Below are 25283 nucleotides of genomic sequence, written 5' to 3'. Positions count from 1 at the left end.
ACAAGATATTTTGCTTATGATACAGGCTGAAGAGGCCCATATAAATGCAGTTCGGTCTGCTTCACCCAACCAAGAGCAGCTGTTACAAAAGTTAATGGATCAAGTATGGTCAATAGATTTAACAAATATCGGGCTACACAATATGAGTTTGGGGAGCATATGGGAAAGGTCCTCGCTCATAAGGTAGCCTGATGATCAGGATAAAACTTACATTCAGGCAATTAAATCAGCAAATGGGACTTTATACACAGAACCGAAGGGTATTTTAGAACAATTTTTTTTTGTTTATTGTAAGAAATTATATACTTCTGACACTATTGCTAACGATCAAGATATACAACAATATTTTCTGAACATACACTTGCCAAAATTAAAAGAAGAAGATATAGTTATTATGGGTAACAATATTAGCTGTGAGGAAATAATATTGGCAATATCTGCGCACCTCTCGGGAAAAGCTACTGGGGAGGACACAATCCCTTTGGAATTCTATAAAGTTTTTAAGGAACACCTAATTAAACAATTCAGGGATTTAACACAATATATTGGTCAAAATAGAGTAGTACCAGAATCTTGGAACCTGACACGAAAAGTCTTCTTTTTAAAGAAAGACAAGTCTCCTTCTGAGTGTGGCTCCGATAGGCCTATCTCACTTATTAATTCAGATGCCAAAATCTTTGCCAAAATTTTAGCTACTCGTTTAGCACCAGCAATGACCGAACTTGTATCAATCCACCAACATGGTTTTATTCAAAGCAGAGAGACTACGTCTCATATAAATACTGCAGTTTCTGCTTTCGATCTTGCAGAAAAAAAGAGGGATCCATCTGGGTATGCTGCATTTAGATGCACAAAAGGCCTTTGATCGGGTGGATTGGAAGTTCTTATGGGTAGTATTGGAGAGGGCGGGTTTAGGGGGAAGATTTAAACAATGGGTTCAAGCTTTATATGGTAGCCCTCGAGCTAAACTAATGTATTTAGGTACACAATCGGAAATATTCTCTATATTTCGGGGTACTCGACAAGGCTGCCCACTTTCTCCTCTTTTATTTGCACTTTATATTGAACCATTTATTTTTTCGCTATAAGCTAATCTTCAAATCATCCCATTAAAGCAAGGTACAAACACATTAAAGGTAACAGCCTATGCAGATGACTTAGCTGTATTTTCATCCGAACCAGCAAGGGCAATGTTAGAAATAGAAAAAGAAGCAGATAGATTCGGAAAGGTAGCCGGATATAAGTTAAATGCACATAAAATACAGGTGGTGGTAAATTCTAACACTGGGATAGCCTAAGCGGGGTAGGCACTGTAGCTGTTTATCTGGGGATCAGAATAACATCGCAGGTTAGTCAAATAATTTCATTAAACTATGAGCTATTGATTAAAGAAACAGCCATCCAGTTAAAGAAATGGCTTAAACTTCCGATCGGTATCATTGGCCGTGCCAACATAATTAAAATGAAGATATTGGCAAGATTTTTATATCTCTTTAGATCTATTCCTTTACGTGTTCCTAACAGTTTTTGTAAAAGGTTGGATGGTCTCTTTAGCAGCTTTCTATGGGGTTACATGACGGCACGTCGAGCTATGGCTCTATTCAAGTGTCCTTTTGAACAAGGGGGTATAGACTTTCCAGATTTTAAAATGTACTTTTGGTCTTCTTTTATAGCTCGTTTCCAGAGCTTATTAATTTCTTGTTCCACCTTTTTCCATCAACTGTTATTGGTAGAAAACAGTAAGTTGTATATTTACAAAACCACAGATCCTAATTACTTTAAGCGGGTAAAATTCAAGACTGTGCGGGATACTATTTCTATATGGAAAACTTTCTTTAATAGCTGTGACCAATCCTACTATCACGATAAATTCCCGTTGTGGGCGAATCCAATGATCCCGGAGATTTTTCATGATAATGTATTAAGACAGAGGGCGGAGCTTGGGATTCAGCCATTAAGGGATTTATTTGATCATGGTGGGGTTGCTTCATTTGAGAAACTACACATTTTGTTTAATTTACCAGGCCATATGTTTTTTAAATATCTACAAATAAAGAGCTTCCTGGTGACGCATTTAAAATGGACTAATATTGCTGAGTCGGATATATGGGACCTATTATATCAAGACAGTGCTAAATTCAAGATTAGTCGCATGCACAAGATTCTTACTAGTAATAGAAAGGGGAATTGTAATCAATTAGCTCATAAATGGAGCACGATACTTGGTGAGGAGGTCTCGAAAAAAGACATAGAGTATAGTTTACATATAGTAAAGAAGTCTGTACATGCCACTAATTTACAAATCCAGCAGTTTCGCACTATTTGTAGCCTGTACTATACACCAGAGAAAATAACTAAATGGGTCCCTGTAGGTTCATCCAGCACATGCACGAAATGTCCTAAATGCGATCTCCATTCTGCAAGTCTGATACATATGTTTTTGGAGTGTCTAAAATTGAAAGATCTTTGGAAACAGATAGGTCAAGTCTGCTCTCAGAAATTAGGGACCGATTTTTATCCAAACGCAAGGGATATCATGTTAGGACCTCGTATGTTTAGTCATCAACAAAATCGGCTATTATTGATCTTATGTGTGGTGGCTAGATTGGTCATCGCTAGAGTTTGGATTAGCATATATCCTCCTAATATTAGTGAATGGTGGATGTTGTTGAAGGAGATGTATTCAATGGAACATATATTGGCAAATTCTAAGGGTTTACAAGCCCAGAACAAACTTAATTATGTTTGGGGACTTATATCAGAATGTTTTTGATTAGGAATTTAGTATAATTACTTACGTATATTATGTCTCCTACTTTAGCCTTTATATTATTTTTTGTGCTCCTATGACTTTTTTCTCTTTCTTTATATTCATTTTCTTTTTTAGATATATGGACTCCTGCTTATCATTATTGGATTGAATCATTGAATTATTGCAAGATTGCTTATGTTATTTGCTGACTTGTTGAATAATAAAGATATTAAAAAAAGGAGATATCCAACGTAGTCTTACATTTCTTACGAACAATGTTGTTTACTAATGCAGAGCTATGTGTGTTCTGTACCTCAAAGGTACCAACATGACTGTTCACATGTCTGTAGTCTAAAACTATACAATATGAACCGTTTCGGCTTCAATATTGAAAAAAGAGGATTATTCATTGACAAAACACAGGGTTCAGTCACACCCTGATATTCCAATTGAGTCAAAATGTCACCCACGGACGCTTTAGCATCACGTTTAATTGGATATTGGGGTTGGGACTGTGGTGTAGAACGCAAAGGAATAACATGCACTGGTGAATCCTTGTCCCAACCTGCCTGATTACAATATAATGCAGGAGCTAAGGCCAGTGCCCACTCTGAAGCATAGGCATTTTTAGCATTTTCTGGGACATATAGTGAAAAACATGGAAGAATTACCTCCTCTCCCCTAGAAGAGGCGAGGATAAACCTGGAAAGCCAAACGACCTCCAACAGCAAAATATCATAAGAAGATGTTAGATTGTCAAAAAAGGCTGCTTTATATCACCTTCAAATTGGAGGCTCACTTCATAGAGCCTATGAGGAGGAGCAACACAAGTGTCAGCTGTCTCAATGGTGATAAAAGTGTCAGTTGCTTTCACCTCCAGACGCTAGTGGAGTGTCTGCCGTACTATGGTAACCTTCGCTGCACTGTCGAGGAGGGTTACTGCGCAACTCCTGTCGAGGTGGTGGGTTCTTACCCTCTAAGGTATACTTGGTAGTCAAAGCAGCAACTTTTTTCTTCTGAAATGGGGCTCGATATTGAGATGGTTCCTCCTGCTTGACTTTTATGTCAAACTGGTGCTGCAGATCACATCTCGCCTGCGTAGGCTCTCCTTGTCTGCAATCCAGTCGCCCTTCTCCGTCAAACTGTTGATATGATGATTCCTGAAAGAAACAAGGAGAATGAGGATCAGGAACCTGAACCTGAAACCTCTCAGCGGTGTTAATTTTAGAGCAGTCAGGCAAATCATAGCTATGTTCAGAAGGGTCAGGTGGAGGCGAACCAGCACGAGAACCAGGTTTCTAGTGCTGCCGTACATTTTTATTCCAAGACTGGATGACCTTTCTTTTCCGGAGGGGGTTTACTCTGTGCCAGGTAAATGGTCGAATTCCTAAGCTATTGTGACCCAAGGATGTATGCACATCTGCAATAGTAATCGTCGATTGTCGCTCCCGATCCACATCCGCCACCGCTGCCAGGCATTGGCGCCCTTGTAAGCAAACTGCTTCACCGTTAATGTTGGCCAGAATAATATTGAAGATGATAGGGAACATTCCCACTAAAACTTCTTCCCCAAATCCAGGGCTGGACCAGCCCCTTGTTCATCCTGTACCCTTTTCAGAATGGTCGGCAGAATGCTCATGGAGGGGTTCCCAAGCACAATGTATATACTGAAGCAAACACTGGCCCCCAGGTGGTGTAGTCCGCTAAAGGAGGAATCACTTGGCAAACTCATTGTAAAGATCCTGTGTTTTTCAAGAGGAGATGTATGAGGAAATACAGCCTCAAGTTGCTCAATTTTTTATGCGATCCAAAATGGTAAGTCCTAACGATTCTGAGGACGTTTTCCCATCATAGAGTTAATCATGACAGGATTAATCACAAGTCCTCCGCCCTGACCTGGTGCCGGAGGAGCAGCTCCAGCCGGAGCTGCCTGAAGTGCACAACACATAAACTGTATGACTTGCCTATGAAGATGAACTAATTGTGTGTATAGTAGACGTAGCTCCACTATAGTAAACATTAAGATAATTGGGATGTGGTGTAAAACCAGCAAAAACAGGCCAAGTAAACCTATTGATAGACAAGGGGCCCATTCGAAAAATAGAGACAGGGTGAGGAAGGGCACCATTAAACCAAACTGTATGCTTCCAGGACGTCAACGAAACTTCAATTAATGCATAAGGACAATATGCTGCTGGCGGAGCAGCGGCTGTGTAAGCGCAAAACAAATTATCATATGGCTGAGATACCCGCCACCCCCTCTCAACACACTCCCCAAGGATGGGAAACCGGAAACCGTTCTTGAACTTTTGGAAGTCGGGAAGGGAGTTACCCTTCCCGGCCGTATTTATTAAAATATGAAACAAAATTAAAACATTAAAAATAACAGTTTCATATCATGTACAATTTCATTACCACATTGCGATGTTTGGCTAACCTTAACATATCCTCTAATACAAAGGTTCTCCTAGCCGAACTAACATCCTACAAAACATTTACTTGAAATTTTGAAATTGTACATCCTAACGTTTAAGGGCCCACGGCAAGGTCGTAACCGGTGTCAAGATCCCTAACCCAGACATATCCCCCTCCCTTGTGATGGGCGGCACGGAGGCATACCTCAAGTGCAACTACCAATGTCCCTTGACTTGACGGGGGCCCCAGTAAAACTCGACGCCACTTAAAGGTCGTACGAGGCTCGTGTGAGGTATCTAGAAGGTAGCGTAGACCCCCCCCACACCCCACACAACTTACCACATCTGCCGTCGCAGACGTCCTGGCCCCGGGAAATTCACCAGGAGGGGGCTGTAACCCCTCCTACCCATGAAGGGGCCTTGACCGCCTTCCCTTTCCTTTCGGCGACCCATCCTTAGAAGGGACCGCCTCCCCGTTGAGGGGCCAATGGCCACCTCCCCCGAGCGCCCCCATCCGTAATGGGTAACGCCCACTCATAGGGATCTTCCAATTAGTGCTCACCGATCATGACCTTACCGCCCGACCAAAATAAATACGACAACGCTAACTAAATACTAAATGACTACATCTAACCAACAGTAGCAACAACAACTTTATTCAAACGCATGCGTACTGATGAACACTAAAGCAGAATTACTTTATTTGCAAAACATAACACAAATCGACCATTCTTTATTGCATACTCAAAATCTTCACGATAATACCACAACCTGTAAACGAAAATCACAGTTATCCATCAAACTTTATTAAAACCACTCGCTGTCTTCAGGGGCTGGTGGGTGGGTCAAAATTGGCTCTTCGTTCCGTCTCGAGCTCACGTGCAGCGAGGAGGTGCAGCTTCAGAGCACAGGAACAAGAGGATGCCTTCTGGTCATGCTTCTCCTTTTATCCGTCTTCAGGGCGGGCGTAAACCCGCCCCTGCCTGCCCCAAGGGCGTGGCCAGCCGCGTTAGTGTCTAGGCCAACCCACTCGAGGGCGGGAAAAGGCGCGCCCCGGCTACGCCGCTTCGGGCATACCAGCCGAGACTCGCCTCCCGCCCAAGATGGCTTCCCGGGGGGATCGTGGTACTCTGCCATACGTTCGGGGGGACCGATTGGTCGCCCCTTTCCATATGGCTGAGATACCCGCCACCCCCTCTCAACACACTCCCCAAGGATGGGAAACCGGAAACCGTTCTTGAACTTTTGGAAGTCGGGAAGGGAGTTACCCTTCCCGGCCGTATTTATTAAAATATGAAACAAAATTAAAACATTAAAAATAACAGTTTCATATCATGTACAATTTCATTACCACATTGCGATGTTTGGCTAACCTTAACATATCCTCTAATACAAAGGTTCTCCTAGCCGAACTAACATCCTACAAAACATTTACTTGAAATTTTGAAATTGTACATCCTAACGTTTAAGGGCCCACGGCAAGGTCGTAACCGGTGTCAAGATCCCTAACCCAGACATATCCCCCTCCCTTGTGAGGGGCGGCACGGAGGCATACCTCAAGTGCAACTACCAATTTCCCTTGACTTGACGGGGGCCCCAGTAAAACTCGACGCCACTTAAAGGTCGTACGAGGCTCGTGTGAGGTATCTAGAAGGTAGCGTAGACCCCCCCCCACACCCCACACAACTTACCACATCTGCCGTCGCAGACGTCCTGGCCCCGGGAAATTCACCAGGAGGGGGCTGTAACCCCTCCTACCCATGAAGGGGCCTTGACCGCCTTCCCTTTCCTTTCGGCGACCCATCCTTAGAAGGGACCGCCTCCCCGTTGAGGGGCCAATGGCCACCTCCCCCGAGCGCCCCCATCCGTAATGGGTAACGCCCACTCATAGGGATCTTCCAATTAGTGCTCACCGATCATGACCTTACCGCCACAGGTCCGGATAGTTGACCGGCTATCCGGACCCCCCACCAAACTCCTATCTAAAGGTCATGTTTTAACATCTTTAGCCAAGCTATGAAGTCTCCTATGAGTAACTCATTCCCCACCCGAGACAAATGAACACCGTCCCCCAAATACATACTGTCATTATTAATACACCTATGCGAAATAGAATGCAGTGCATTGGACCGGAACAACCTACTCACTTTGTTATTAATTTTTCTCACCGAGTGATTTAAAGCAGAAACAGAAATAGCCCCCCGCCACACTTTTCGTGGGATCATATGGGACCACGCAATTGTGCACCCTGGAACTCTCCTCGCTAACCAACTTACAGTGGAAAGCATCGCCTCCAGGAGAAGTCGTCTACCAGTGGTGACCAAATCATTGCCCCCAAGATGTACTATGACTACAGACGGCGGTGACCTCGTCCGCTCTAGCAAACCCTCAAAAAATGATTGAAACTGGTCAATACAGAGACCGCCCATTCCGTAGAAGGACACACTGTACCCGTATTCCCCAGCCACGTGCACCATGTCACCTGCCTTGAATACGTCCGCGGCACGCCTCACGTATGAGTGGCCCACGACCCACACCTCCTTTTTCACAGCCGGTGATGTCTGACCGCTGTCCCGGTGTTGGATCGACTGCATAGTCCGCCCCGCCTCGTAGGCTTGCGTAACTGAAAACCAAACAAAACAAGAAGCGTGAGTACATCATTACAGCTTCACAACATGTGCAAACGCACATACCTTTTATAACAATTGGAGGACCAACGCCCCACACGTTTAACCTGTTCTACATTCAGACCCCTGGCTGTAGCCTCTGTAGCAGCCCCTATCCGAAAGGAATGGGTCCCGAACTCGCCCGGGTTCAAGCCCGCAGCTGTAATTGACATCGCTAGCACCCGCTGAAACTGAAACCTTGTCAGTGGGGTGGCGTCCGCGTGTCTCAACAAGGTCCCCCCCCATGATGCCATCCTTCGTGTTAAATAATCCTCTAAACACTTCACTGGGCACATGGATGACCCGGGAATCCTGCGTATAATTATGCAGTCACCCATCCCACGTTGATCGGTCTTGGACCTCACAAACGAGACAGTCATTGTCTCCCCTCTGATCTGAACGTGCTCTGCGCACAGACCTCCCGTCACATCCTGCTTGTTCATCGCCACTAATTCGCATACCCGCATAGCCCCGTGAAATGCCAGCGTAAAAGCGGCTCGGAACAGCACTGTCTCAAACTGAGATGAACATGTTGTAGGGAGTCTGGATAATAACTGGGCCAACCTATCCAAACCTATCGGGCGCCTGTCATCTACTCTGCGACCCTCAAGGCGTTGCCACCCACGTAGCGCTTTTTGCACAACGAAAGACGCTGTCGGGTCCTGGATCCCATGAGCCCTAGCAACAAAGGAAATGGCAGCCTCTGGGCCGTGGCCACCGATTTCCCTGCCAGATGTAAAGACATCAGAAAGTTCACTACCCATTCCTCCTGACCCCAAAGCTCCTCTCTAGCAGTCCCCAAAAAGGCTAAATAGGACTGGAACGCCCCTTCATATGCCTTCCTCGTCCTGGGTGCTAAACTCTCTCCCACGAGGTTACGAAGTTCGGGGCACCGAGAGACCAGAGAGCTTCGGGAAAGGGTGCTGGCTCCGGGTCCGCTGTGGGAAGAAAACCCCAGAAAGCCTGCATACGGAAACGAGAAAGGGCATCAGCCGCCTGGTTCATTATCCCCGGGACATGTCTTGCTTTGAATAGCACATTCAATTGCATACACAGTAATACGATTTCTTTGAGCAGTCTCAAAATCCATTTGCATCGTGCTGCCTGGCTATTGATACACTCAACCACGGTCATATTGTCAGACCAGAATACCACAGAGTGATCTCTGAACCCTTCAGGCCACGTTCTCAGGGCCACCAAAATGGGGAAGAGTTCCAAGAAAGCAATGTTACTTGTCAGTCCCCTGTCGCGCCACCATGCCGGCCATCTTTGTGCAGACCATCGAGTACCGAAAATGGCACCAAAACCTATACTCCCTGCCGAATCTGTCCACAGCCCCAGCTCCTCAGAGGACACGGCCGGTTTGTTCCAGACGACTCGACCATTGAAATCCGCCAGAAATGCCAACCAAATGCGCATGTCCTGGCGGACCTCTGCCGAGAGCCTTGTGCGATGATGGCCTTCTTTCAGTCCAACCATGGCTTGAGCGATCGAACGGGAAAAAGGGCGGGCCATTGGTATAACTCTTAGGGCAAAATTCAACTGTCCCACTAACTGCTGTAATTGATGCAGCTTAACCTTAGATTCACTCATACACATCTGCAGGGATGCCCTGAACTTTAACACTTTATCACTTGGTAAACGGAAACAACCTTCTCCGGAGTCTAACTCGATCCCCAGAAACTCGAGGCGAGTCGAAGGACCCACCGTCTTACCTGGTGCCAATGGCACGCCAAACTGATTCATTAAAACACAAAATGCAGCCAAAGCTTGCCCACATTCCGGATCCCCGGCTGCCCCCAGGAACAAAAAATCATCGAGATAATGCATCACATGTTGGAAACCCGTCTTCTTAGTGAAGACCCATTGTAGGAAACTACTGAATTTCTCGAAATAGGCACAAGAAATAGAGCATCCCATCGGCATACACTTATCCATGTAGTACTGACCCTGAAACATGAAACCCAGGAGACGCTGATCGTCTGGATGTACCGGGAGCAACCGGAACGCTGACTCGATATCAGATTTTGCCATCAGCGCACCGGGCCCCAGGCGATTCAAAATGGCTACGGCCTCATCGAAGGATGCGTACCGCACCGAACACATTTCCGGGTCTATCGCTTCGTTTACGGAAAGACCACGTGGGGCTGACAAATTATGTATCAGCCGAAACTCACCCGGGTCCTTCTTGGGGACCACTCCTAAAGGCGAACAAACAAAGTTAGCAACCGGGGGCACACTAAACCGACCGGCGACTCGACCTCGAGTAACCTCCTTCCGGATCTTTTCCTGTACCACGGTCGTATGCTGCAAGACCGATATCTGATTTTTGCATTTTTCCACACCCTGAAAGTCCCCCACTGGGATGCGGAAACCATATGAAAACCCGTTCCGCACCACCCCAGCGGAAGCACGATCCGGGTATTCACTGAGCCAGGGAATCATTGCCAAGGTATCAATCGGGGTAGGTAAAGGCGCCCCTCGGACTATGTTAGACCTGTTTGGCACCTCCTCTACCCCCGTTATCACCCGTTCTGGCTCTGCACGTGGACTCAGGATGGGATGATTGCCCACACCCACTACATTCGTGTCTAAATTTGCACGACCCCTGGGGCCTAGTACATTTACTCCTGTTAAAGTTCCAACAAACCGGTAGGCCTCGAGTGATTGTCGGTACCCGTACCTGATCGAAAGGGCGTCCCCGCATACTGACGGGAGGATTCGCCCACGTTACTCCCTACTAATGGCAATTTCAACATACCAGTATCCTTCATTTTGGACCAGGACACAGAATCATAACAATCCCAAGTTAAGTTTTTATCATGCTCTTTTGCTTTTCTGAACAGGTTATCATAGCAGAACCAATGATTACCCTCGTGTGATACCGAGTACCCCATGATCCGTGACTGATAAATCGGCAATTCGGGTAGCAATTCGGGCCTTCGTTCTCCCAAGATCGATGTGAAAACCCCCCACGCCTTGCCCCAATTGCCAATGTTTTCATTTACCTTAAAGGCGGCCATCTTTGCGCGCCAAACACTCGGATGCATGAGGTCCTTCTGACTTTTAACATGCTCCATCTCATAATGATCAGTAAGCAACGAGAAGATGTTTACATATTCCCCTGCCCATATCTTTTCTTTAATAGCTAAAGGGACATGCTGACCCAACTTCTCCCTTCGAGAGGGTGCCGATTCTTCCCTCGCAATCGGCAATGGCCGCTTACCTGAACCGGACGCCGTCTCAGCGACTACAACCGTCCCCTGTGGCTTCTCTACGGCCGCAGCCGGCGTGGATACCCTCGCTGCTTCCCGAGTTTCACGCAGTTGCTTCATCAACACCTGCGCGTCGACAGCCGTGGCGCCCTCGCTACCTTTACCCAACCACGCTGCTAATTGTGCTGCCAGCTCGGGCGGCATATCTTCCCCGGACACGGGGGTGACCACAACGGGAATCGGATTCCCTTCCTCCGGCACGGGAGTGGGTGCTTCGAGCGGGACACTGGGACCCGGGATATTTCCCCCAGCTGCTCCCCTCCTGGGCCTCTTGCCTTTTCCTCCCGGGGCTGTTCCCTCCAAAGGACGTTTCGGCCTCCCTTCCTCGTCTTTATCCATTCGCCTCTTTAAGTCGGTCACCTCTTTCATGAGAACACGCAGCATCTGGTCGGTAGTCATCCGCTTTCCCGCCTTCTTCGGCATTCTCCAGCAGAGTATCTAGAAAACAAACAAGAGGATTACAACGCTCAAAATTGGCTCTTCGTTCCGTCTCGAGCTCACGTGCAGCGAGGAGGTGCAGCTTCAGAGCACAGGAACAAGAGGATGCCTTCTGGTCATGCTTCTCCTTTTATCCGTCTTCAGGGCGGGCGTAAACCCGCCCCTGCCTGCCCCAAGGGCGTGGCCAGCCGCGTTAGTGTCTAGGCCAACCCACTCGAGGGCGGGAAAAGGCGCGCCCCGGCTACGCCGCTTCGGGCATACCAGCCGAGACTCGCCTCCCGCCCAAGATGGCTTCCCGGGGGGATCGTGGTACTCTGCCATACGTTCGGGGGGACCGATTGGTCGCCCCTTTCCATTTGCATCTGCCGCTTGAAATGCAACCTAAGAATAAAACACTTTGAAGCGGTATGGTGGCTTTGCCTCAACCATGAAAATAAAGGTTGCGCCCGCAATGGGGACTTCATGCTGAGTCGAGTAGGCTGTAACCGCTGCCCGGCTATGTGCCAGAATAGCTGTTGGTTGTGCCAGGTGTAAACGTAAATAGAGCAACTAAAATGGCAGTGTCAATTAAACCTTTTAAACTTCAAGTTTGAAAAACCTACAAAAAGAGGTGTACCCTACAGATATAGGAGGCAAAGCCCCCTCCCATTGGACGTCTCCCGGAACCGGTGAGAGGGTATCATGGACAAGCACAAGCGCTACTCAGGGGTCCTGTGAATAAGTACCAGACCAAATGTTGGCGGCCCCATGTTGCAGGGATTCTGCGCAAACACAGAACTATGCGTAGGAATATTGGACCTTAGTGCATAGGGACTGGGTCATCCTACCAGCTTAGTACCCATGAGACCAGGACCGACTAGCTATTGTGTCTCACTTGCTTCGTATCAACTCACAGAGAAACAAATGATAAGACACCCCAGAACACAACACTGCTGACTCTCTGAGGAATCACTGTTGCAAGACACACCCTTTTGCTCACACTCTTGTACTTGTCCACAATAAGAATTGACAGAGACATGAATAAGTGTAAAATATTTATTTTAACTAACATGCTCTAAGGTGCAGTATAAGTGCCACAATAAGCAAGAAAATGCATGACACAAATATGGTTAGCATAGCAATTAGTCTATAAGTTATGAAAGGAGCTGTCATTATGAAAAGACAGTATAGCCTAATCTCCCTCCCCTTATATTTAACCAGAATGATTATATAATAAAAGATCTCTGGGCATTATCTGAAGACCCCATACCTCAGTCTATAGATGGTAGATCTACATCATAGGTGCTGTCTTGCTCTTCTCCCTGAAAAGGTCCCTCTCCAAGTGTGTGATACCTATTCATGCATTCCATTAAGACCAAAGTACGTGTTCCCAAACAACAGCTGCATCAGTATGTTTTGTCTAGGTGCTAGGGCCTGACCAGAACAGAATAAAATGGGTCACTGTTGATTAACGTTGCTCACAATGTTCAGACTAAATCCCAGGAACCTTCAGAGAGTGAACATGTGAAAATGGCAAAAGAGGCATTTGCTAAATAAACTTGTGTAGTAATGTGTGAAAGCAGCAGACAGTCTGCAGCATGCTCATGCTAACTTATAGAAGACTACAATGTCCCCATGGGCCATACAACAGCTCTCCCCAGGGTTTCTTACCCAGAAGCCCTTACAAACCTTAGACTTTGACTAAAACATATATAATACTCATAAATGTATGCTAGAAAGTTCCAGAATATGTGGGGATCCATAACTTTTGTACCCCCTCCCCGAGATCTCATAGCTTTCGATAACAGTACCCCACTTGTGTGAGGAGGCCAAGAAGCTGTGATACAAAAGGCCCTAAAGCACTACGTGGAGAGATCAGCAAAAAAGGTGGCTGCGTTCTCAGCCTGCCACCCATGGAAACCTACCTACCACAGACATTTTTGAAAACTAGACACCCAGGAGATTCAAGGGTAGCGTGCCTTGCATGCATCCCAAAAGCTTTTCTTACCCACAATATCCTGCAAACCTTTACTGCGAGGACTACCATTGACACTGGTTTGATCAATTTTTATCTCGGGCACTAGGCCTAGCAAGTAGCTTATTTATCAGGACAATTGGGGACTGCTGTGTGGTAACAATTTTCTGGATTCCTGTGGATTGTGGAAATTTATGCCACAGAAATGCAGGGAAAGTGTGTGATTTAGGGCAAGACTTGAGGTTTGCTGGGCATTGAGGATAATAAAATCTTGTGGGATCCATGGGAAGCACACCACCCTGGACTTCCCCAGGTGTCTAGTTTTCAGAAATTTCGGACTCCAGTAGGGTTCCCCGGGTGGCCCACCCAAACCAAAAAAGAGCTGTCATTCGCCATGGCAAGTGGGATGATACTGGGATTTTAGCCACTCTCCTGGCCCATATGTAAAAATAACACCCAAAATAATCAAATAGCCTCTCACTTGCCATTGGTATGGGATGGGATGGGATGTTTTAGTCCCCAGGGGAGCAGAAAGACTGTTGAGGGTGAGGGTGGGGTTTGATGTTAGGATGGGTCAGACCCACCCCATTTTTTTATAGAAAGATATATTCCTGCCTTACAGTTGCTTTCTGATACCCCTAGGGGCATATTGGGGGCAAAGCCCCCTGTCTCTTCCAGGGGGGGAGGCAGAAAGACTGGATTTTCCCTTGGGGGATGGGCGGTGTGGACAATGCCAGAGTGCAATGCACGTAATCCCGTTCTTTCTCCCCAAATGCAAAATCTCTGGTGTCTAGTGGGCTTTTTGCCCCCACCTATACCATCCCAGGGGGAAGATTTGGGGCACCCTTCCCAATTGGGTCAAGCCTCTTCTATCTGCCCCCAGGGAGATAGACACCATTGATCCTTCTAGGGCTGAGATATAACTCAATGCCCATGTAGGCCGCCCCCTCCATTGTGTTTGTTTTGGCACCATTTTGTTTTCCCGAGTCTTCAGTTAGTGTTTTGCCCTCTCAGGAACAAAATATGGGCAAAGCGCCTGGCCAACACTGGGGAGGGGGAAGAAAGACTGGTTTGCCCCATTTGTGGTGAGGGTGTTTCCAATGTCAACGTGCAACATCCCCACCACTTTATTTTGCCCCAAATGCAAAAACCCTGGTGTCTAATGGGTTTCCTACCTCCAGGGGGAGAGATTTGGGGCAACCTTCCCAATTGGAACAAACCTGTTAGAGGGGCAGAATATAATATTGGCCCTTCCTGGACCGGGGTATAGCCCGATGTGACGGTAGGCTGCACCATCCTTTTTTTTAAACCATCTTTATTAGCTTTTTACAAATTAATTTCTCTAAGCCTCTCTCCCCCACCCACGATCCAAGCCATTACACAAAACCAGAACCACATCAGTTGTTCCGTGCAGCAATTTAAGCAAAACATACTTGTACAAAACAAAGAAAAGCAAGAAAGGGAAAAGAAATAAGGAAGCCTTAAGCAGAGTGTCTATTGGCCATATTACTGGGATTCCAACCATTCCCTCAAAGGTGCCCAAATTGACAGCCCCCTTTTTACGAGCGCGAGACCCTTCTGAGCATAAACCGCCCTTTCAATATGGTACACTGAAATTAAACGGCCCAGCCAATGATTATACGATGGAGGATTAGGGTCCAACCAAGCTGTCGTTAAGCACAATCTAAACACAGCCATCAAGAGACACAAAAACATAGAGTGTGCCCCCGGGGAGATTTCCTGTTCATAAACTCCTAAAATAATTAATTGCAATGTGACCAAAACCTTCAATTTCAATTTGACCTTAAAAAAATAATTTCGTTCTCGTCTTAGACTCGCTAACCCTGGACAATCTGGCAAAATCAAGCCAGAATATTTGACAGCGTGGAAAATTTAAATCACCAACCTGCCCCCATTTGCTGATCTCTGCCGGCGTTGTATATAGATTTTACCAAATCTTATAATGTTGGACTTGTAGATTAGCAGACAGCAGCGTTGATCGAGTAAGCTCCAAAGAGAGGAGGCTGTCCCTCTCCTTAACCTAATTGCTTGCCAGCCACATAGCCACATGTTTCTCAATATCATCCCCCAGCCTGCCATTTTACAGTTTATAAATCTTCCCAATCGGGTGTTTTTCTCCCCTCATCAACTCCACCAATTCTACTTTATTAAAACCTTCACCTCCACCCTTTTCCTTCCTAACAAAGTCTCTAATTTAGAAGAATTTGAAAAATTAATTATTTCCTAATGAAAATTTCTTTTCACATCCTCAAATGTGGCAAAACCCTCTACATTTAAAAAGTACCCAAGAATATAGGGGCAGCTATTCTTCCCCCACCGATTGATGTATGAATTGTGAAAAATAACAGGTAGAAGAAGGTTATCTTGGAGGGGATTGTAAAAGCAGAATCGCATGTCCCACACTTATTCCGAATGCTGGTCCATACCTGAGCTGCATATAATAGGGTCTTGAATCTTACTTTTTAAAAGTAGCTAAATTTGAGCTGTCGGAACAAAGACCCACGGGCCACTTCTCGAAACACGATGGCACAGTCCTGCCCCCTGCCCCTCTCTGACCTGCATCAAACAGTAGGGGAGTAATTTGTTGAAGGGCAGAAGCCCAATAATACAACCTAAAATGTGATACCGCCCCGCCCCCGTTCTCTTGACAAACAAATAAACTTCAGTGCCCTCTGTGGTCTACCATAAGCCCGAAAGAACCTTACCATCATGCTGTCCAGCATCTTAAACCAATTATTATTTACCTCCAATGGGATGGCTCTAAAAAAATATAAGATCTTAGGGAGAAACATCATTTGTATAAGTTGCTCCTACCCATCAAAGTTAATGTAAGGTTATTCCATCTGTGTAGATTAGTTTTAGTTCTGTCTATTAATGGTCCCAGGCAATGTTCCCTCTAATTTCTTCCCTCTGTGTGTGGCACTGTAAGGTCTCTGTGCGCTGCAGCGAAGGCTATGTGCGCCAGTAACCCAACCGAGTGTGCAGTAGCAGCAACAAATATCAGTGCCGATTGTGTCAGTATTCATGTTAATCGCAGCGCCAGTCATGTGCTGCAATTACCATGAATACTTTCTCAGAGGCACACAATATGCCCCGCACACAGCCGGTCTTAGCACTGGTGGCGCCTTGTGTGACATTTGTTGGCGCACCCCAATGACCACCCCGCCAGTGATTCCCTTGCTATTACCCTTTAACAGTGCCCAGGAAGGTCTCCATTACTATTCTCTCTGAGATGTATTTAATTTGTTTTATAACGTCTCTCATACGAGTGTGGGGTGTACTTTATATTGCACACATATTAAACGGAGATAATCAATCATAGGTATGTAAATCAGTCTATAAGAAATGTTACAAATGACAGAGATCTGCAAGGTATATGCGTGACATGTGATACATACTGATAGGCAGTATAGTTTAAGAGTACTTTGTCTGGAGAATCACAAACTCGGAATTTAAAATGTAACACCATGGTTAGGATTACTCATTAATAAGGATCGCATTGTACCCCAATGAACCCTATTTGCAACATTAGGATAATGAATGGCTGTGGAAAAAAAATCATAAGGCTCTCATTTATACCTTGCAGTATGCATGAAGTTCTTTGATGACAGTTAATAGATTACTGTTCTATATTAGGATTTTAACTTATAAACTGCAAGTAACAAAATTACCTCTCTGACAGAAATAGTAACCCGCTAACCAATTTTCATTCTTTGCACTTTGTGATCTGCATGGTACATGTTCTTTGCAGCAGGCATATTAACCCTCTGTGCTACCTTAAAACTTCCACTAGAGAAAATTCCAATCTCTAATACAACAAGTAACATTACACCTACAACAAGCCATTATTGTTGGCTTTGTCATTGGTTGTTATTTGCATATGATAAATAAGGTGGCTGTTTATTTTTGTACCGTCTGGGACATCAAAATAATGACCTGGCAACCCTAATCATAAGAGTGAACGTTTGTTGAATGATCAGCACATTATCTATTTCCTCCACTCTTGATCCCTCATTAATGCCATACTAGCAATAGTTTAACTTGTATTTGAAACCCTAGGCTGCCGTCAATAACATGCTGAGTTACTTCAAGTGTCTGGTAATCTACTTCACTTTCACTTTCACACTCACCCTGCACTCATAGCGATCACAATTCACTCACACTGATCACCATGCAGCCCACACCATTCAACCGCTTACCCTGCACTCACAGTGATCACGCTGCACTCACAATGCATGTGTGCTGTTCACATTGGGCCTCACCCTGCAGTCACAGAGCACACTACTCTCCCTGCACTCATGTGACACTTCACTCACTTGTCCCCCACACTGATCAATCTGCAATCTGGCTCAAATAAGCCCATCACTAATCATGCATTCATTCAGTCTATCAGTCAGTCAAACCACTTTATTCGATTAATTAAAATCATAACAGTACAATACAAAACACAGAACACAAAACAACAATATTATCTTTCAATACGAATGGGCGACATAAAAATTTATAAAATTTCTACACAAAATCTATAATTAAGTAAGACTTAAAAAGAATATATCAGATAAAAAACAGTTATAGTAAGATGAAATTCAGTAAAATTAATGTTTCAATCGTCATAGGGAATTTTTTTTCCTAAGATGGACAGCAGCAACAAGAAAACTGGCAATGTTAAAAATGTTCCAGGTGTTATCTAACAATTGAAGGTACATTAGAGCTGGTCTGACCTGTAAAAAGCCCTTTCTGCTCAGGAGCAGAATTAAAAACCTCTAAACCTCTTCCTAATGTCAGTATAAAAATCACAAAACATTATAAAGTGCATAGTGTCCTGTGGTGAAAAATAGTTGCAATGACACGGCCTATGTCTTCTGGTTTACACCAACCGGGGAAATTACCCAGAGGAAAAGTGAATTAAGTTAAATCGAAACCTAGTCAGAAGCCAGCGATGGAAGGGCTTAGTCACAAGTCTCAGATAGGGCTCTATTGACGGCGAGGAAATTGTTAAATAATGAGCCCTAACCAAAGGTTTTTGTATTTCCTGATCCTCCTGTTCCAACCTCAATATATTCAAGAACTGTGATTTCACCCATTATACATCAATTTTTCTGATCCCTTCAGGGGCATTATAAATATCAGGGCGCCCTAATTTAATAAACATACCCTTAACGTACGACAACCACTGGATACTGCTGGCTTTATCTAAGGCAACACAGTCCCTTAAAATCTGATGGTTCAAGGTTAGCTCTGGATTGAGCGAAGTTTTCATCCAACAAACCAAGGGAGCCAATCTCACCAGATCAGTCACATACCCCATCCCCAATTCCTGATGAATGGCGTAAGTTGGGGTTGATTGGGGGACAGACAAAGGGAACGTAAACATTTGTTTTCAGCCAACTGAACCCCTGCCAATTGCTTGTAACCCCAAATGGCATCGCCATAGGTAGCGATAGCCAAACATTTAGACCTATAGATGGCAAGAATTGCCTCAAAAGTCCTGCCTCCCAATCGGTGCGAGAAGCCCAGTAGCGCTGACGACGATCTCACTACTGCATTCTTTTTAGCTTTAAGCTGGGGGACCCAAGAGCATCTGTCGTTGAATAAAACCCCCAAATATGTCAAAGCCGTCACTCTTGTCACCTCAGCTCCATTGCGTAAAAAAGTTTTAACATTATTCGTTCATTGACCCATTGTCAGGACGTGTGATTTTGAGATGTTTACCACCAGATTAAGGGATTTCATAAAAATCCCAAATGTGTCCAAGAGTCTCTGAAGGTCTTTGGGAGTTCGAGATAACACGGCATCATCCGCATAAAGGAGTACCGGAATGGTCCTATTTCCTACACGCGGGATGTGCAGGCTGGCCCTATCCAGGGTTTTGTCTAGGGCATTGATGTAAAGCGTAAAAAGTAATGGTGCCAATATACAGCCTTGGCGAACGCCTCTACCAGACTCAAAGTGTCTTGTACATTTGCCATCCTGAGTAACCCTAACAGCTGCCAAAAGGCCCCGATGTAAATCTGCTAAAAAATAAACCAAACGAGGATCAATCCCTATGTCGAGTAAAATGGACCAGAGCCTCGATCTGTTTACCAGATCAAAAGCTGAGGAAAGATCCATAAAGCCCATATGCAGGGAACCTTTTTTCACTACAGTGTATTTGCCTGTCAGTAAATATAGATTAATGCACTGGTCCATAGTGCTTCTACCTTGTCTAAAGCCATACTGAAGATTGGATAAAACCCCATTATCGTTTACCCAATCCGTGACTTTGGCCAGAATTACCTTACCTAAAATTTTAACGGCAGAGTCAATCAATGAAATAGGTCTGTAACCCTTGGATCCCCTCTCTGACCCTTTTTAAAAACCGGTTTAATAGTAGACTGGGACCAAGATGCAGGGAACCCCTGGACAACTGCTGCATTGAACACATTTGCTAAAATTTTAGCCCAAAATGTAGGCTCATCCTTATAAAGGTCAGCAGGAACACCATCAGGGCTGGGTGCCTTATTACTAGATGTGTCTATTATTGCCTTCTCAATGTCCTCCTCTATAAAAACCAAGAGAGGTAAATCATCACAAATATCTGGAACTATAAAATGCTCATGAGCCTCATTTGACCCATAAATACCCTCAAAGTGTGATAGCCACTGCTCCTCTGGGGTGTTAGTTTCCAGGCTACCATTCTCCTGCCCCAAGAGAAAAGGGCTGTTTACAATAGCCCAAAACTTTGAGCTATCCTTCATAATTTCAACAGACATTAAGGCATTCCAGGTCTCTGATTTAATCTCATTTTTGCAGATATATACCGCTAGTTTATAATGTTTTCTGAGACTAACTATCTGCTCCCTGTCTCTTGGTTTATTTTTCAGGGCTCTAGAGCATTTAGCATCAAACCACCATTCACCTGGGTTAGGCCTGGCCTTACTTATAACAGTCAAATCAGTTGCTACCTGGTCATAGATAACTTCAAAGGCTCTAATGACCTTGTCCTTTGGAGTGGAATAATCCACACACTTTGCAATATGATTTTTAGCCTTCCTACATAAATTAGCAAAAAAAGATTCAGGGACTACCTTAGACCATTTGAGCCTCCTACCTTGGTCTCTAATTATCACAAGATTGGCTCCCCTGGCCTTGCCTGGAGAGCACAAAAGGTCCATATCTTTATCTAACTCCAGGATAACTAGGTTATGGTCGCTAAAGGGAGATAACCTCACATTATAAAATACTACGTTCCCTAGCATTGAGGGGGACAAAAATATGTAGTCAATGATGGTGTCCCTACCCCTGGCCTTAAATGTTGGTACCCTCTCAGTTGGATCATGGAAACCCGGTTCAAAGAGATCAGCTCCTAACAGGAGATCCTACAGAGCCTCCCCCTTAAATGTATGCTCAAAATGGGGTATCGTCGAATAATCAGGACCAAGGGCATCGTCGATTTGGCAGTTCAAATCACACAGGTGAACATTGAAATCGCCCATAAGTATGGTATAATAAAAAGTGGATTGCTGTGATCTATACGCTTCTAAAAAACATTTCAAATAAGAAAGATGTTCATTTCTGGAATCACATTCCCCAGAATTATAGAAGTTGATTAACAATATTTTAGGATGATTGGGAGTACCTAATTCTGCTATCAAACAATTATCAGAGATTACCTCCAACAGCTTTACGGACCCTTTTATCTTTAGGGAGAAAAGGAGCATTAAGCCTCCCTTGGCTCTTCCTGCCGACGTAGGTCGAGCGGGCGAGCAATATGATTTAAACCCATCTAACCAAAAATTGCTCTCCCTCTCACATGTCTCCTGAAGAGCAATAATGTCGTACTTTTTTAAGAACTTAAGCCAACTCGGATTGTCCCTTTTGGATCTAAGCCCCACGATATTCCAGCTAATAATATTACAGCTAGGGGCAACATCAATATCAGTAATTTGAGGATTGTGCATTCATTCATCCTACTCTGCACTTACAGCCGAACCCGAATTCATGCGGTAACATCACTCAACCTGCAGTCACTCCTCTTATCGTACTTCCACTGTTGCATTGCTCACTGTGCACTCACATGGGCACTCCTGCCACCCACACAGCGCAGAGGGTTAATGTGCCTGCTACAAAGAAAGTGTACCATGCAGGTCACAGAACTGAGTGTGAGTAAACTATGAGTAGCGTAATAACAAAATTAAATGTTGGTCAGAAAGGTGCTATAGAGAGATGAGGTGCATAGTTGGTCAGTGGTAGTGAGGGAATTCATGGAGAAAGAGGAAATGGGGGAGGGGGCACCAAAAAAGACTGTTGCACTATGTGCGACCAGTGCTAGGGTCATCATGGCACCTGCTGATCACCACCAGCAGGTCCTGGCCCACTTAAAGCCTTGGGTTTGGGGTAACTTTTTGTGTCTGACCCGGCCCACTTAAAGCCTTGGGTTTGGGGTTACTTTCTGTGTATGTCTGCTCTCTGGCAGATAGAGTCCCAGGCATGAAGTAAGTCTGTTGACACCACTGGTGGCAGATCAAAGCACATCATGCTTGTAGTCAGGGCTTTAAGTGGGATGAAAAACATGGGGGGCCTCTCATAGGGGCTTGTCTAATGTAATTAAGGGAGTGGTTTGAAATACTTAAACTAAAATCTGTACTTAGGATAGTGTGCTGCCCCACTGGTATTTTGCTGCATCTGTCCATTTATCCATATGTATAAATATATAACACATCGAGTAACATTACACTTACAACAAGCCAGGGCTACTGGCTTTGTCAATGGTTGTAATTTCATAAGATAAATAAGAAATAGCTATGACTTCATTGTATATAAAATAAAAAATGCTTCTCTACTTTTGGGCGAGGTTGTGGCTAAGGCTAGAGCTGCCATCTTTCGAGTTGAGAAAGCAGCTCCTAGCCTCACGTCGTTCAACAACCTAAGAATCAAAGCTTGTAGACTTGCTAGTTTATTTTGTTAATAGAGCTCTGCAAACAATCTGCACCACTCTATTAGCAAAAGAAATGTAGCAAGTCTACAAGCACGACGTGTGGCTTCAGGTAAGCACAAGTCACGATTGTAGACTTCTTTGCATTTCTTTTGTTGAAAGGACGGAGCTGCGGGACAGATTGTGTGCCTTTGTTAGAGTAATCATGTTAATTGCAGCGTGTGATGGGCGCTGCGATTAACATGAATACCTTCACAAACACTTACAATCTGTCTGTCCTGCAGCCGTGGCCTTTCAACAAAAAAAATGCAGCAAGCGCAGGAGGTACTTGCTGCTGGACTAACCTGCTGCAGTGCACGCTTCAAATGTCACACTGTGTGCTCGAGGAGAGACAGTGTGCGCGCGCCCGGCCGCGCAGCTTACTGGGAACAATGGACCCAGGTTCCCCCCAATAATTTTATCCGTGTCTGCCGAGATCTTAACCGCCAAATTAACAGCATCCGACAAAACTTGTGTATCCTCATAGCAAACATTATCATTAATGAGAATCTGGATTTTGTTCCGGTTCAGCTAATAAACCGAGATTCAACCAAATCGACAAGCCTTGGCTTCAATCTGCTCAACTGCCGTAGTGGGATCTGGAGTCACAATTGCAAGGTCATCGGCATACGCCAATATTTTAGTCTCCAAGCCCGAAGTGGAAATTAGATTAGGGGGTTGTTCTTAATTCGATAAATCAGAGGATCTATATAAAGGGCAAAAAGCAGGGGAGAGCTGAATTTTAACTAGCTCTGATTTTCCACCCATTAATGTGATCCTAGCCGTAGGGTTAATGTATAACATATTAATCCACCCGATAAACTTGCGCCTCAATCCCTTCTTTTCCAGAGATAGGGCCAAGAATCCCTATCAAGGCTTTCTCGGCATCCAATAACAGCAATGCCATGGGCTACCCTCAAATTTTAGCTATATCAAATAAGGTAATACCCCACTGGGTGTGGTCTGTTGTTTGAAACCCTGGGATAAAACGATGTTGTATAGGTGACACAATTTTCCTTATGTCCCCCGATAACCTTGAGGCCAACATTTTGGTGAAGATCTTTGTATCGCAGTTGATTAAAGTAATTGGGCGGTATGCCCCAGCGCAACCTTATCATTTCCACCCGATCCCTGCTGTCAGCGCATTCCATACTAAGCTCAGGGGGGCAGTCCCCACATTCTCAGTCATAAATAACCGTATCCAATTCCTCATCTGGTACAGATAGTCTTCATCTAAGAGTAACGCTCTCTCAAACGACCATGCTTTGTTAATCTGTGGAATTTCTTGAATATCTACCTCCAATATTAACAGGTTATGGCCGGACATTACATGAGAGTATTTAAAAATACGTGACACCTGGAGCCATCCACTAGATATAAAAAAGTAATCAAGGAGGACGTGTACTTTATGTGAAGCAGAATAGTATGTAAAGCCGGGGTCCGAGGGGAACTTTTTAGCCCATACATCATATAACCCATGAGTTTGAACTAGATGTTTTAATGGCCGGAACACCTTAGGCTTGTGTCCATGGTAGGCCACGGTATCAACACTTAGGGTGTCTCCCTTAATATTAATGTTAAAGTCCCCACAGATATCTAAAGGGAATGCCCACCCATCTAATTCAGTGCAAATCCCAGCGAGTAGAGTAGTATCATCAATAACAGGACCATACATAGAGCAAAGAGTAAAAGAGCCTTGTGTATGCAAAATTTCTGCAACCTCCCATCTCCCGTGATTATCTGATCTGGTTTTATTATAACAAATCTTGCTCTTATGAACCAGAATTACTACCCCCCCCCCGTGCGGGATCCTTGCAGAGTCCTGGATATGATTTGGTAACCTGAGAATTCTAATAGCTGTTTGAGACCCTTCAACGTGAGTTTCTTGTAAGAAAAGTCTATGTTGACCCTTTGTTTCTTTTGAAAGTTGTTAAGCCCACAAATGTTAATTGAGGCTATTCTTAAATTAGTCATATTGTAATATGATGCAAAACCTGCCAGAAACTCTGCTGCCTACTCAAGCAACTCCTACCCCATGACTTGCAACCCTCCCCACCCCCTTTCAACTAGCCCTCCCCACTCCCATCCCTTATAACGAGCAAAAGGGTCAATTCTGACCCTCAATATTGTTCCTACCCACCAAGCCGCTGCTGCTCCTGTCCCGACCCCGAGCCTAACCACCAAAATAAAGCCCCCAAGGGGGACCCACCAAAAGGGCCTGCATCCAGAACAGAACACACAGAAAAAAAGTAGGAAAATACCCAGCATCCCTCCTTAAAGAAAAGGGCCTTGTCTATGAAACAGCAGAACCAGCCAAGCATGACAATCCGCCTATTACAGTCACGTTAGAAATCTCCTTTAAATAGTCTAATGCGGGGGCGTGGCCAAGATGGCGGAGTGAGCGGTCGCACTCTCTGCGAGCTCCCATAATCCCGAGCCCCTGTACCGCCTTTATTAGCAGATCTCCCCCCAAACGGCTGGGGATCTGTTAGGAGATTGAGAGATCGCCCAGTGACGACGACGGTGGTACTGCTGGCTCCCGGGGCCGCTGTCCCGGAGCCCAAGGAGTGTGACCGGAGGCAGAGGCGGCGCGTCGAGATGACCACAGGCTGAGGCCACGAGGCTCGGGCCAGCCCGGAGACGTCCTGTGGTGGAGCAGTCCGCTGGAGAATTAGAGCGGGACTTGCTTCGGCAGACTCTGGTACCGAACGGAGGGGTGCGCGTGCCCGGTGCTCAGAGGCGACAGACTAGTACCCGATGTTCCGGTGCGGATCATTGCGCGAGGCCGAGGATGAGGCCTAGTGACAAAC

General features: G+C 45.2%; 1 protein-coding gene across 3 annotated transcripts in view; it reads right to left on the bottom strand.

The window, feature by feature from the left end:
* The window catches only part of LOC147711668 (uncharacterized), a 79291-nt gene that overhangs the window by 41352 nt on the left and 12656 nt on the right, over nucleotides 1–25283 (bottom strand). Inside the window, exon 2 of one of the 3 annotated variants that reach the window (XM_086922381.1) lies at nucleotides 3533–3912. The exons of 1 other annotated variant lie outside the window; for it this stretch is intronic. The gene's annotated coding sequence lies outside the window, so the exon portion shown is untranslated. The remainder of the gene's footprint in view (nucleotides 1–3532; nucleotides 3913–25283) is intronic. One more of the 3 variants, XM_086922380.1, reaches the window with a different exon arrangement.

Source organism: Lissotriton vulgaris, chromosome 5 (assembly GCF_964263255.1).
Source record: "Lissotriton vulgaris chromosome 5, aLisVul1.2, whole genome shotgun sequence".
NCBI lineage: Eukaryota > Metazoa > Chordata > Amphibia > Caudata > Salamandridae > Lissotriton > Lissotriton vulgaris.
Note: the sequence above shows the minus strand (reverse complement) of the source record. Positions and strands in the feature narration are given on the sequence as shown.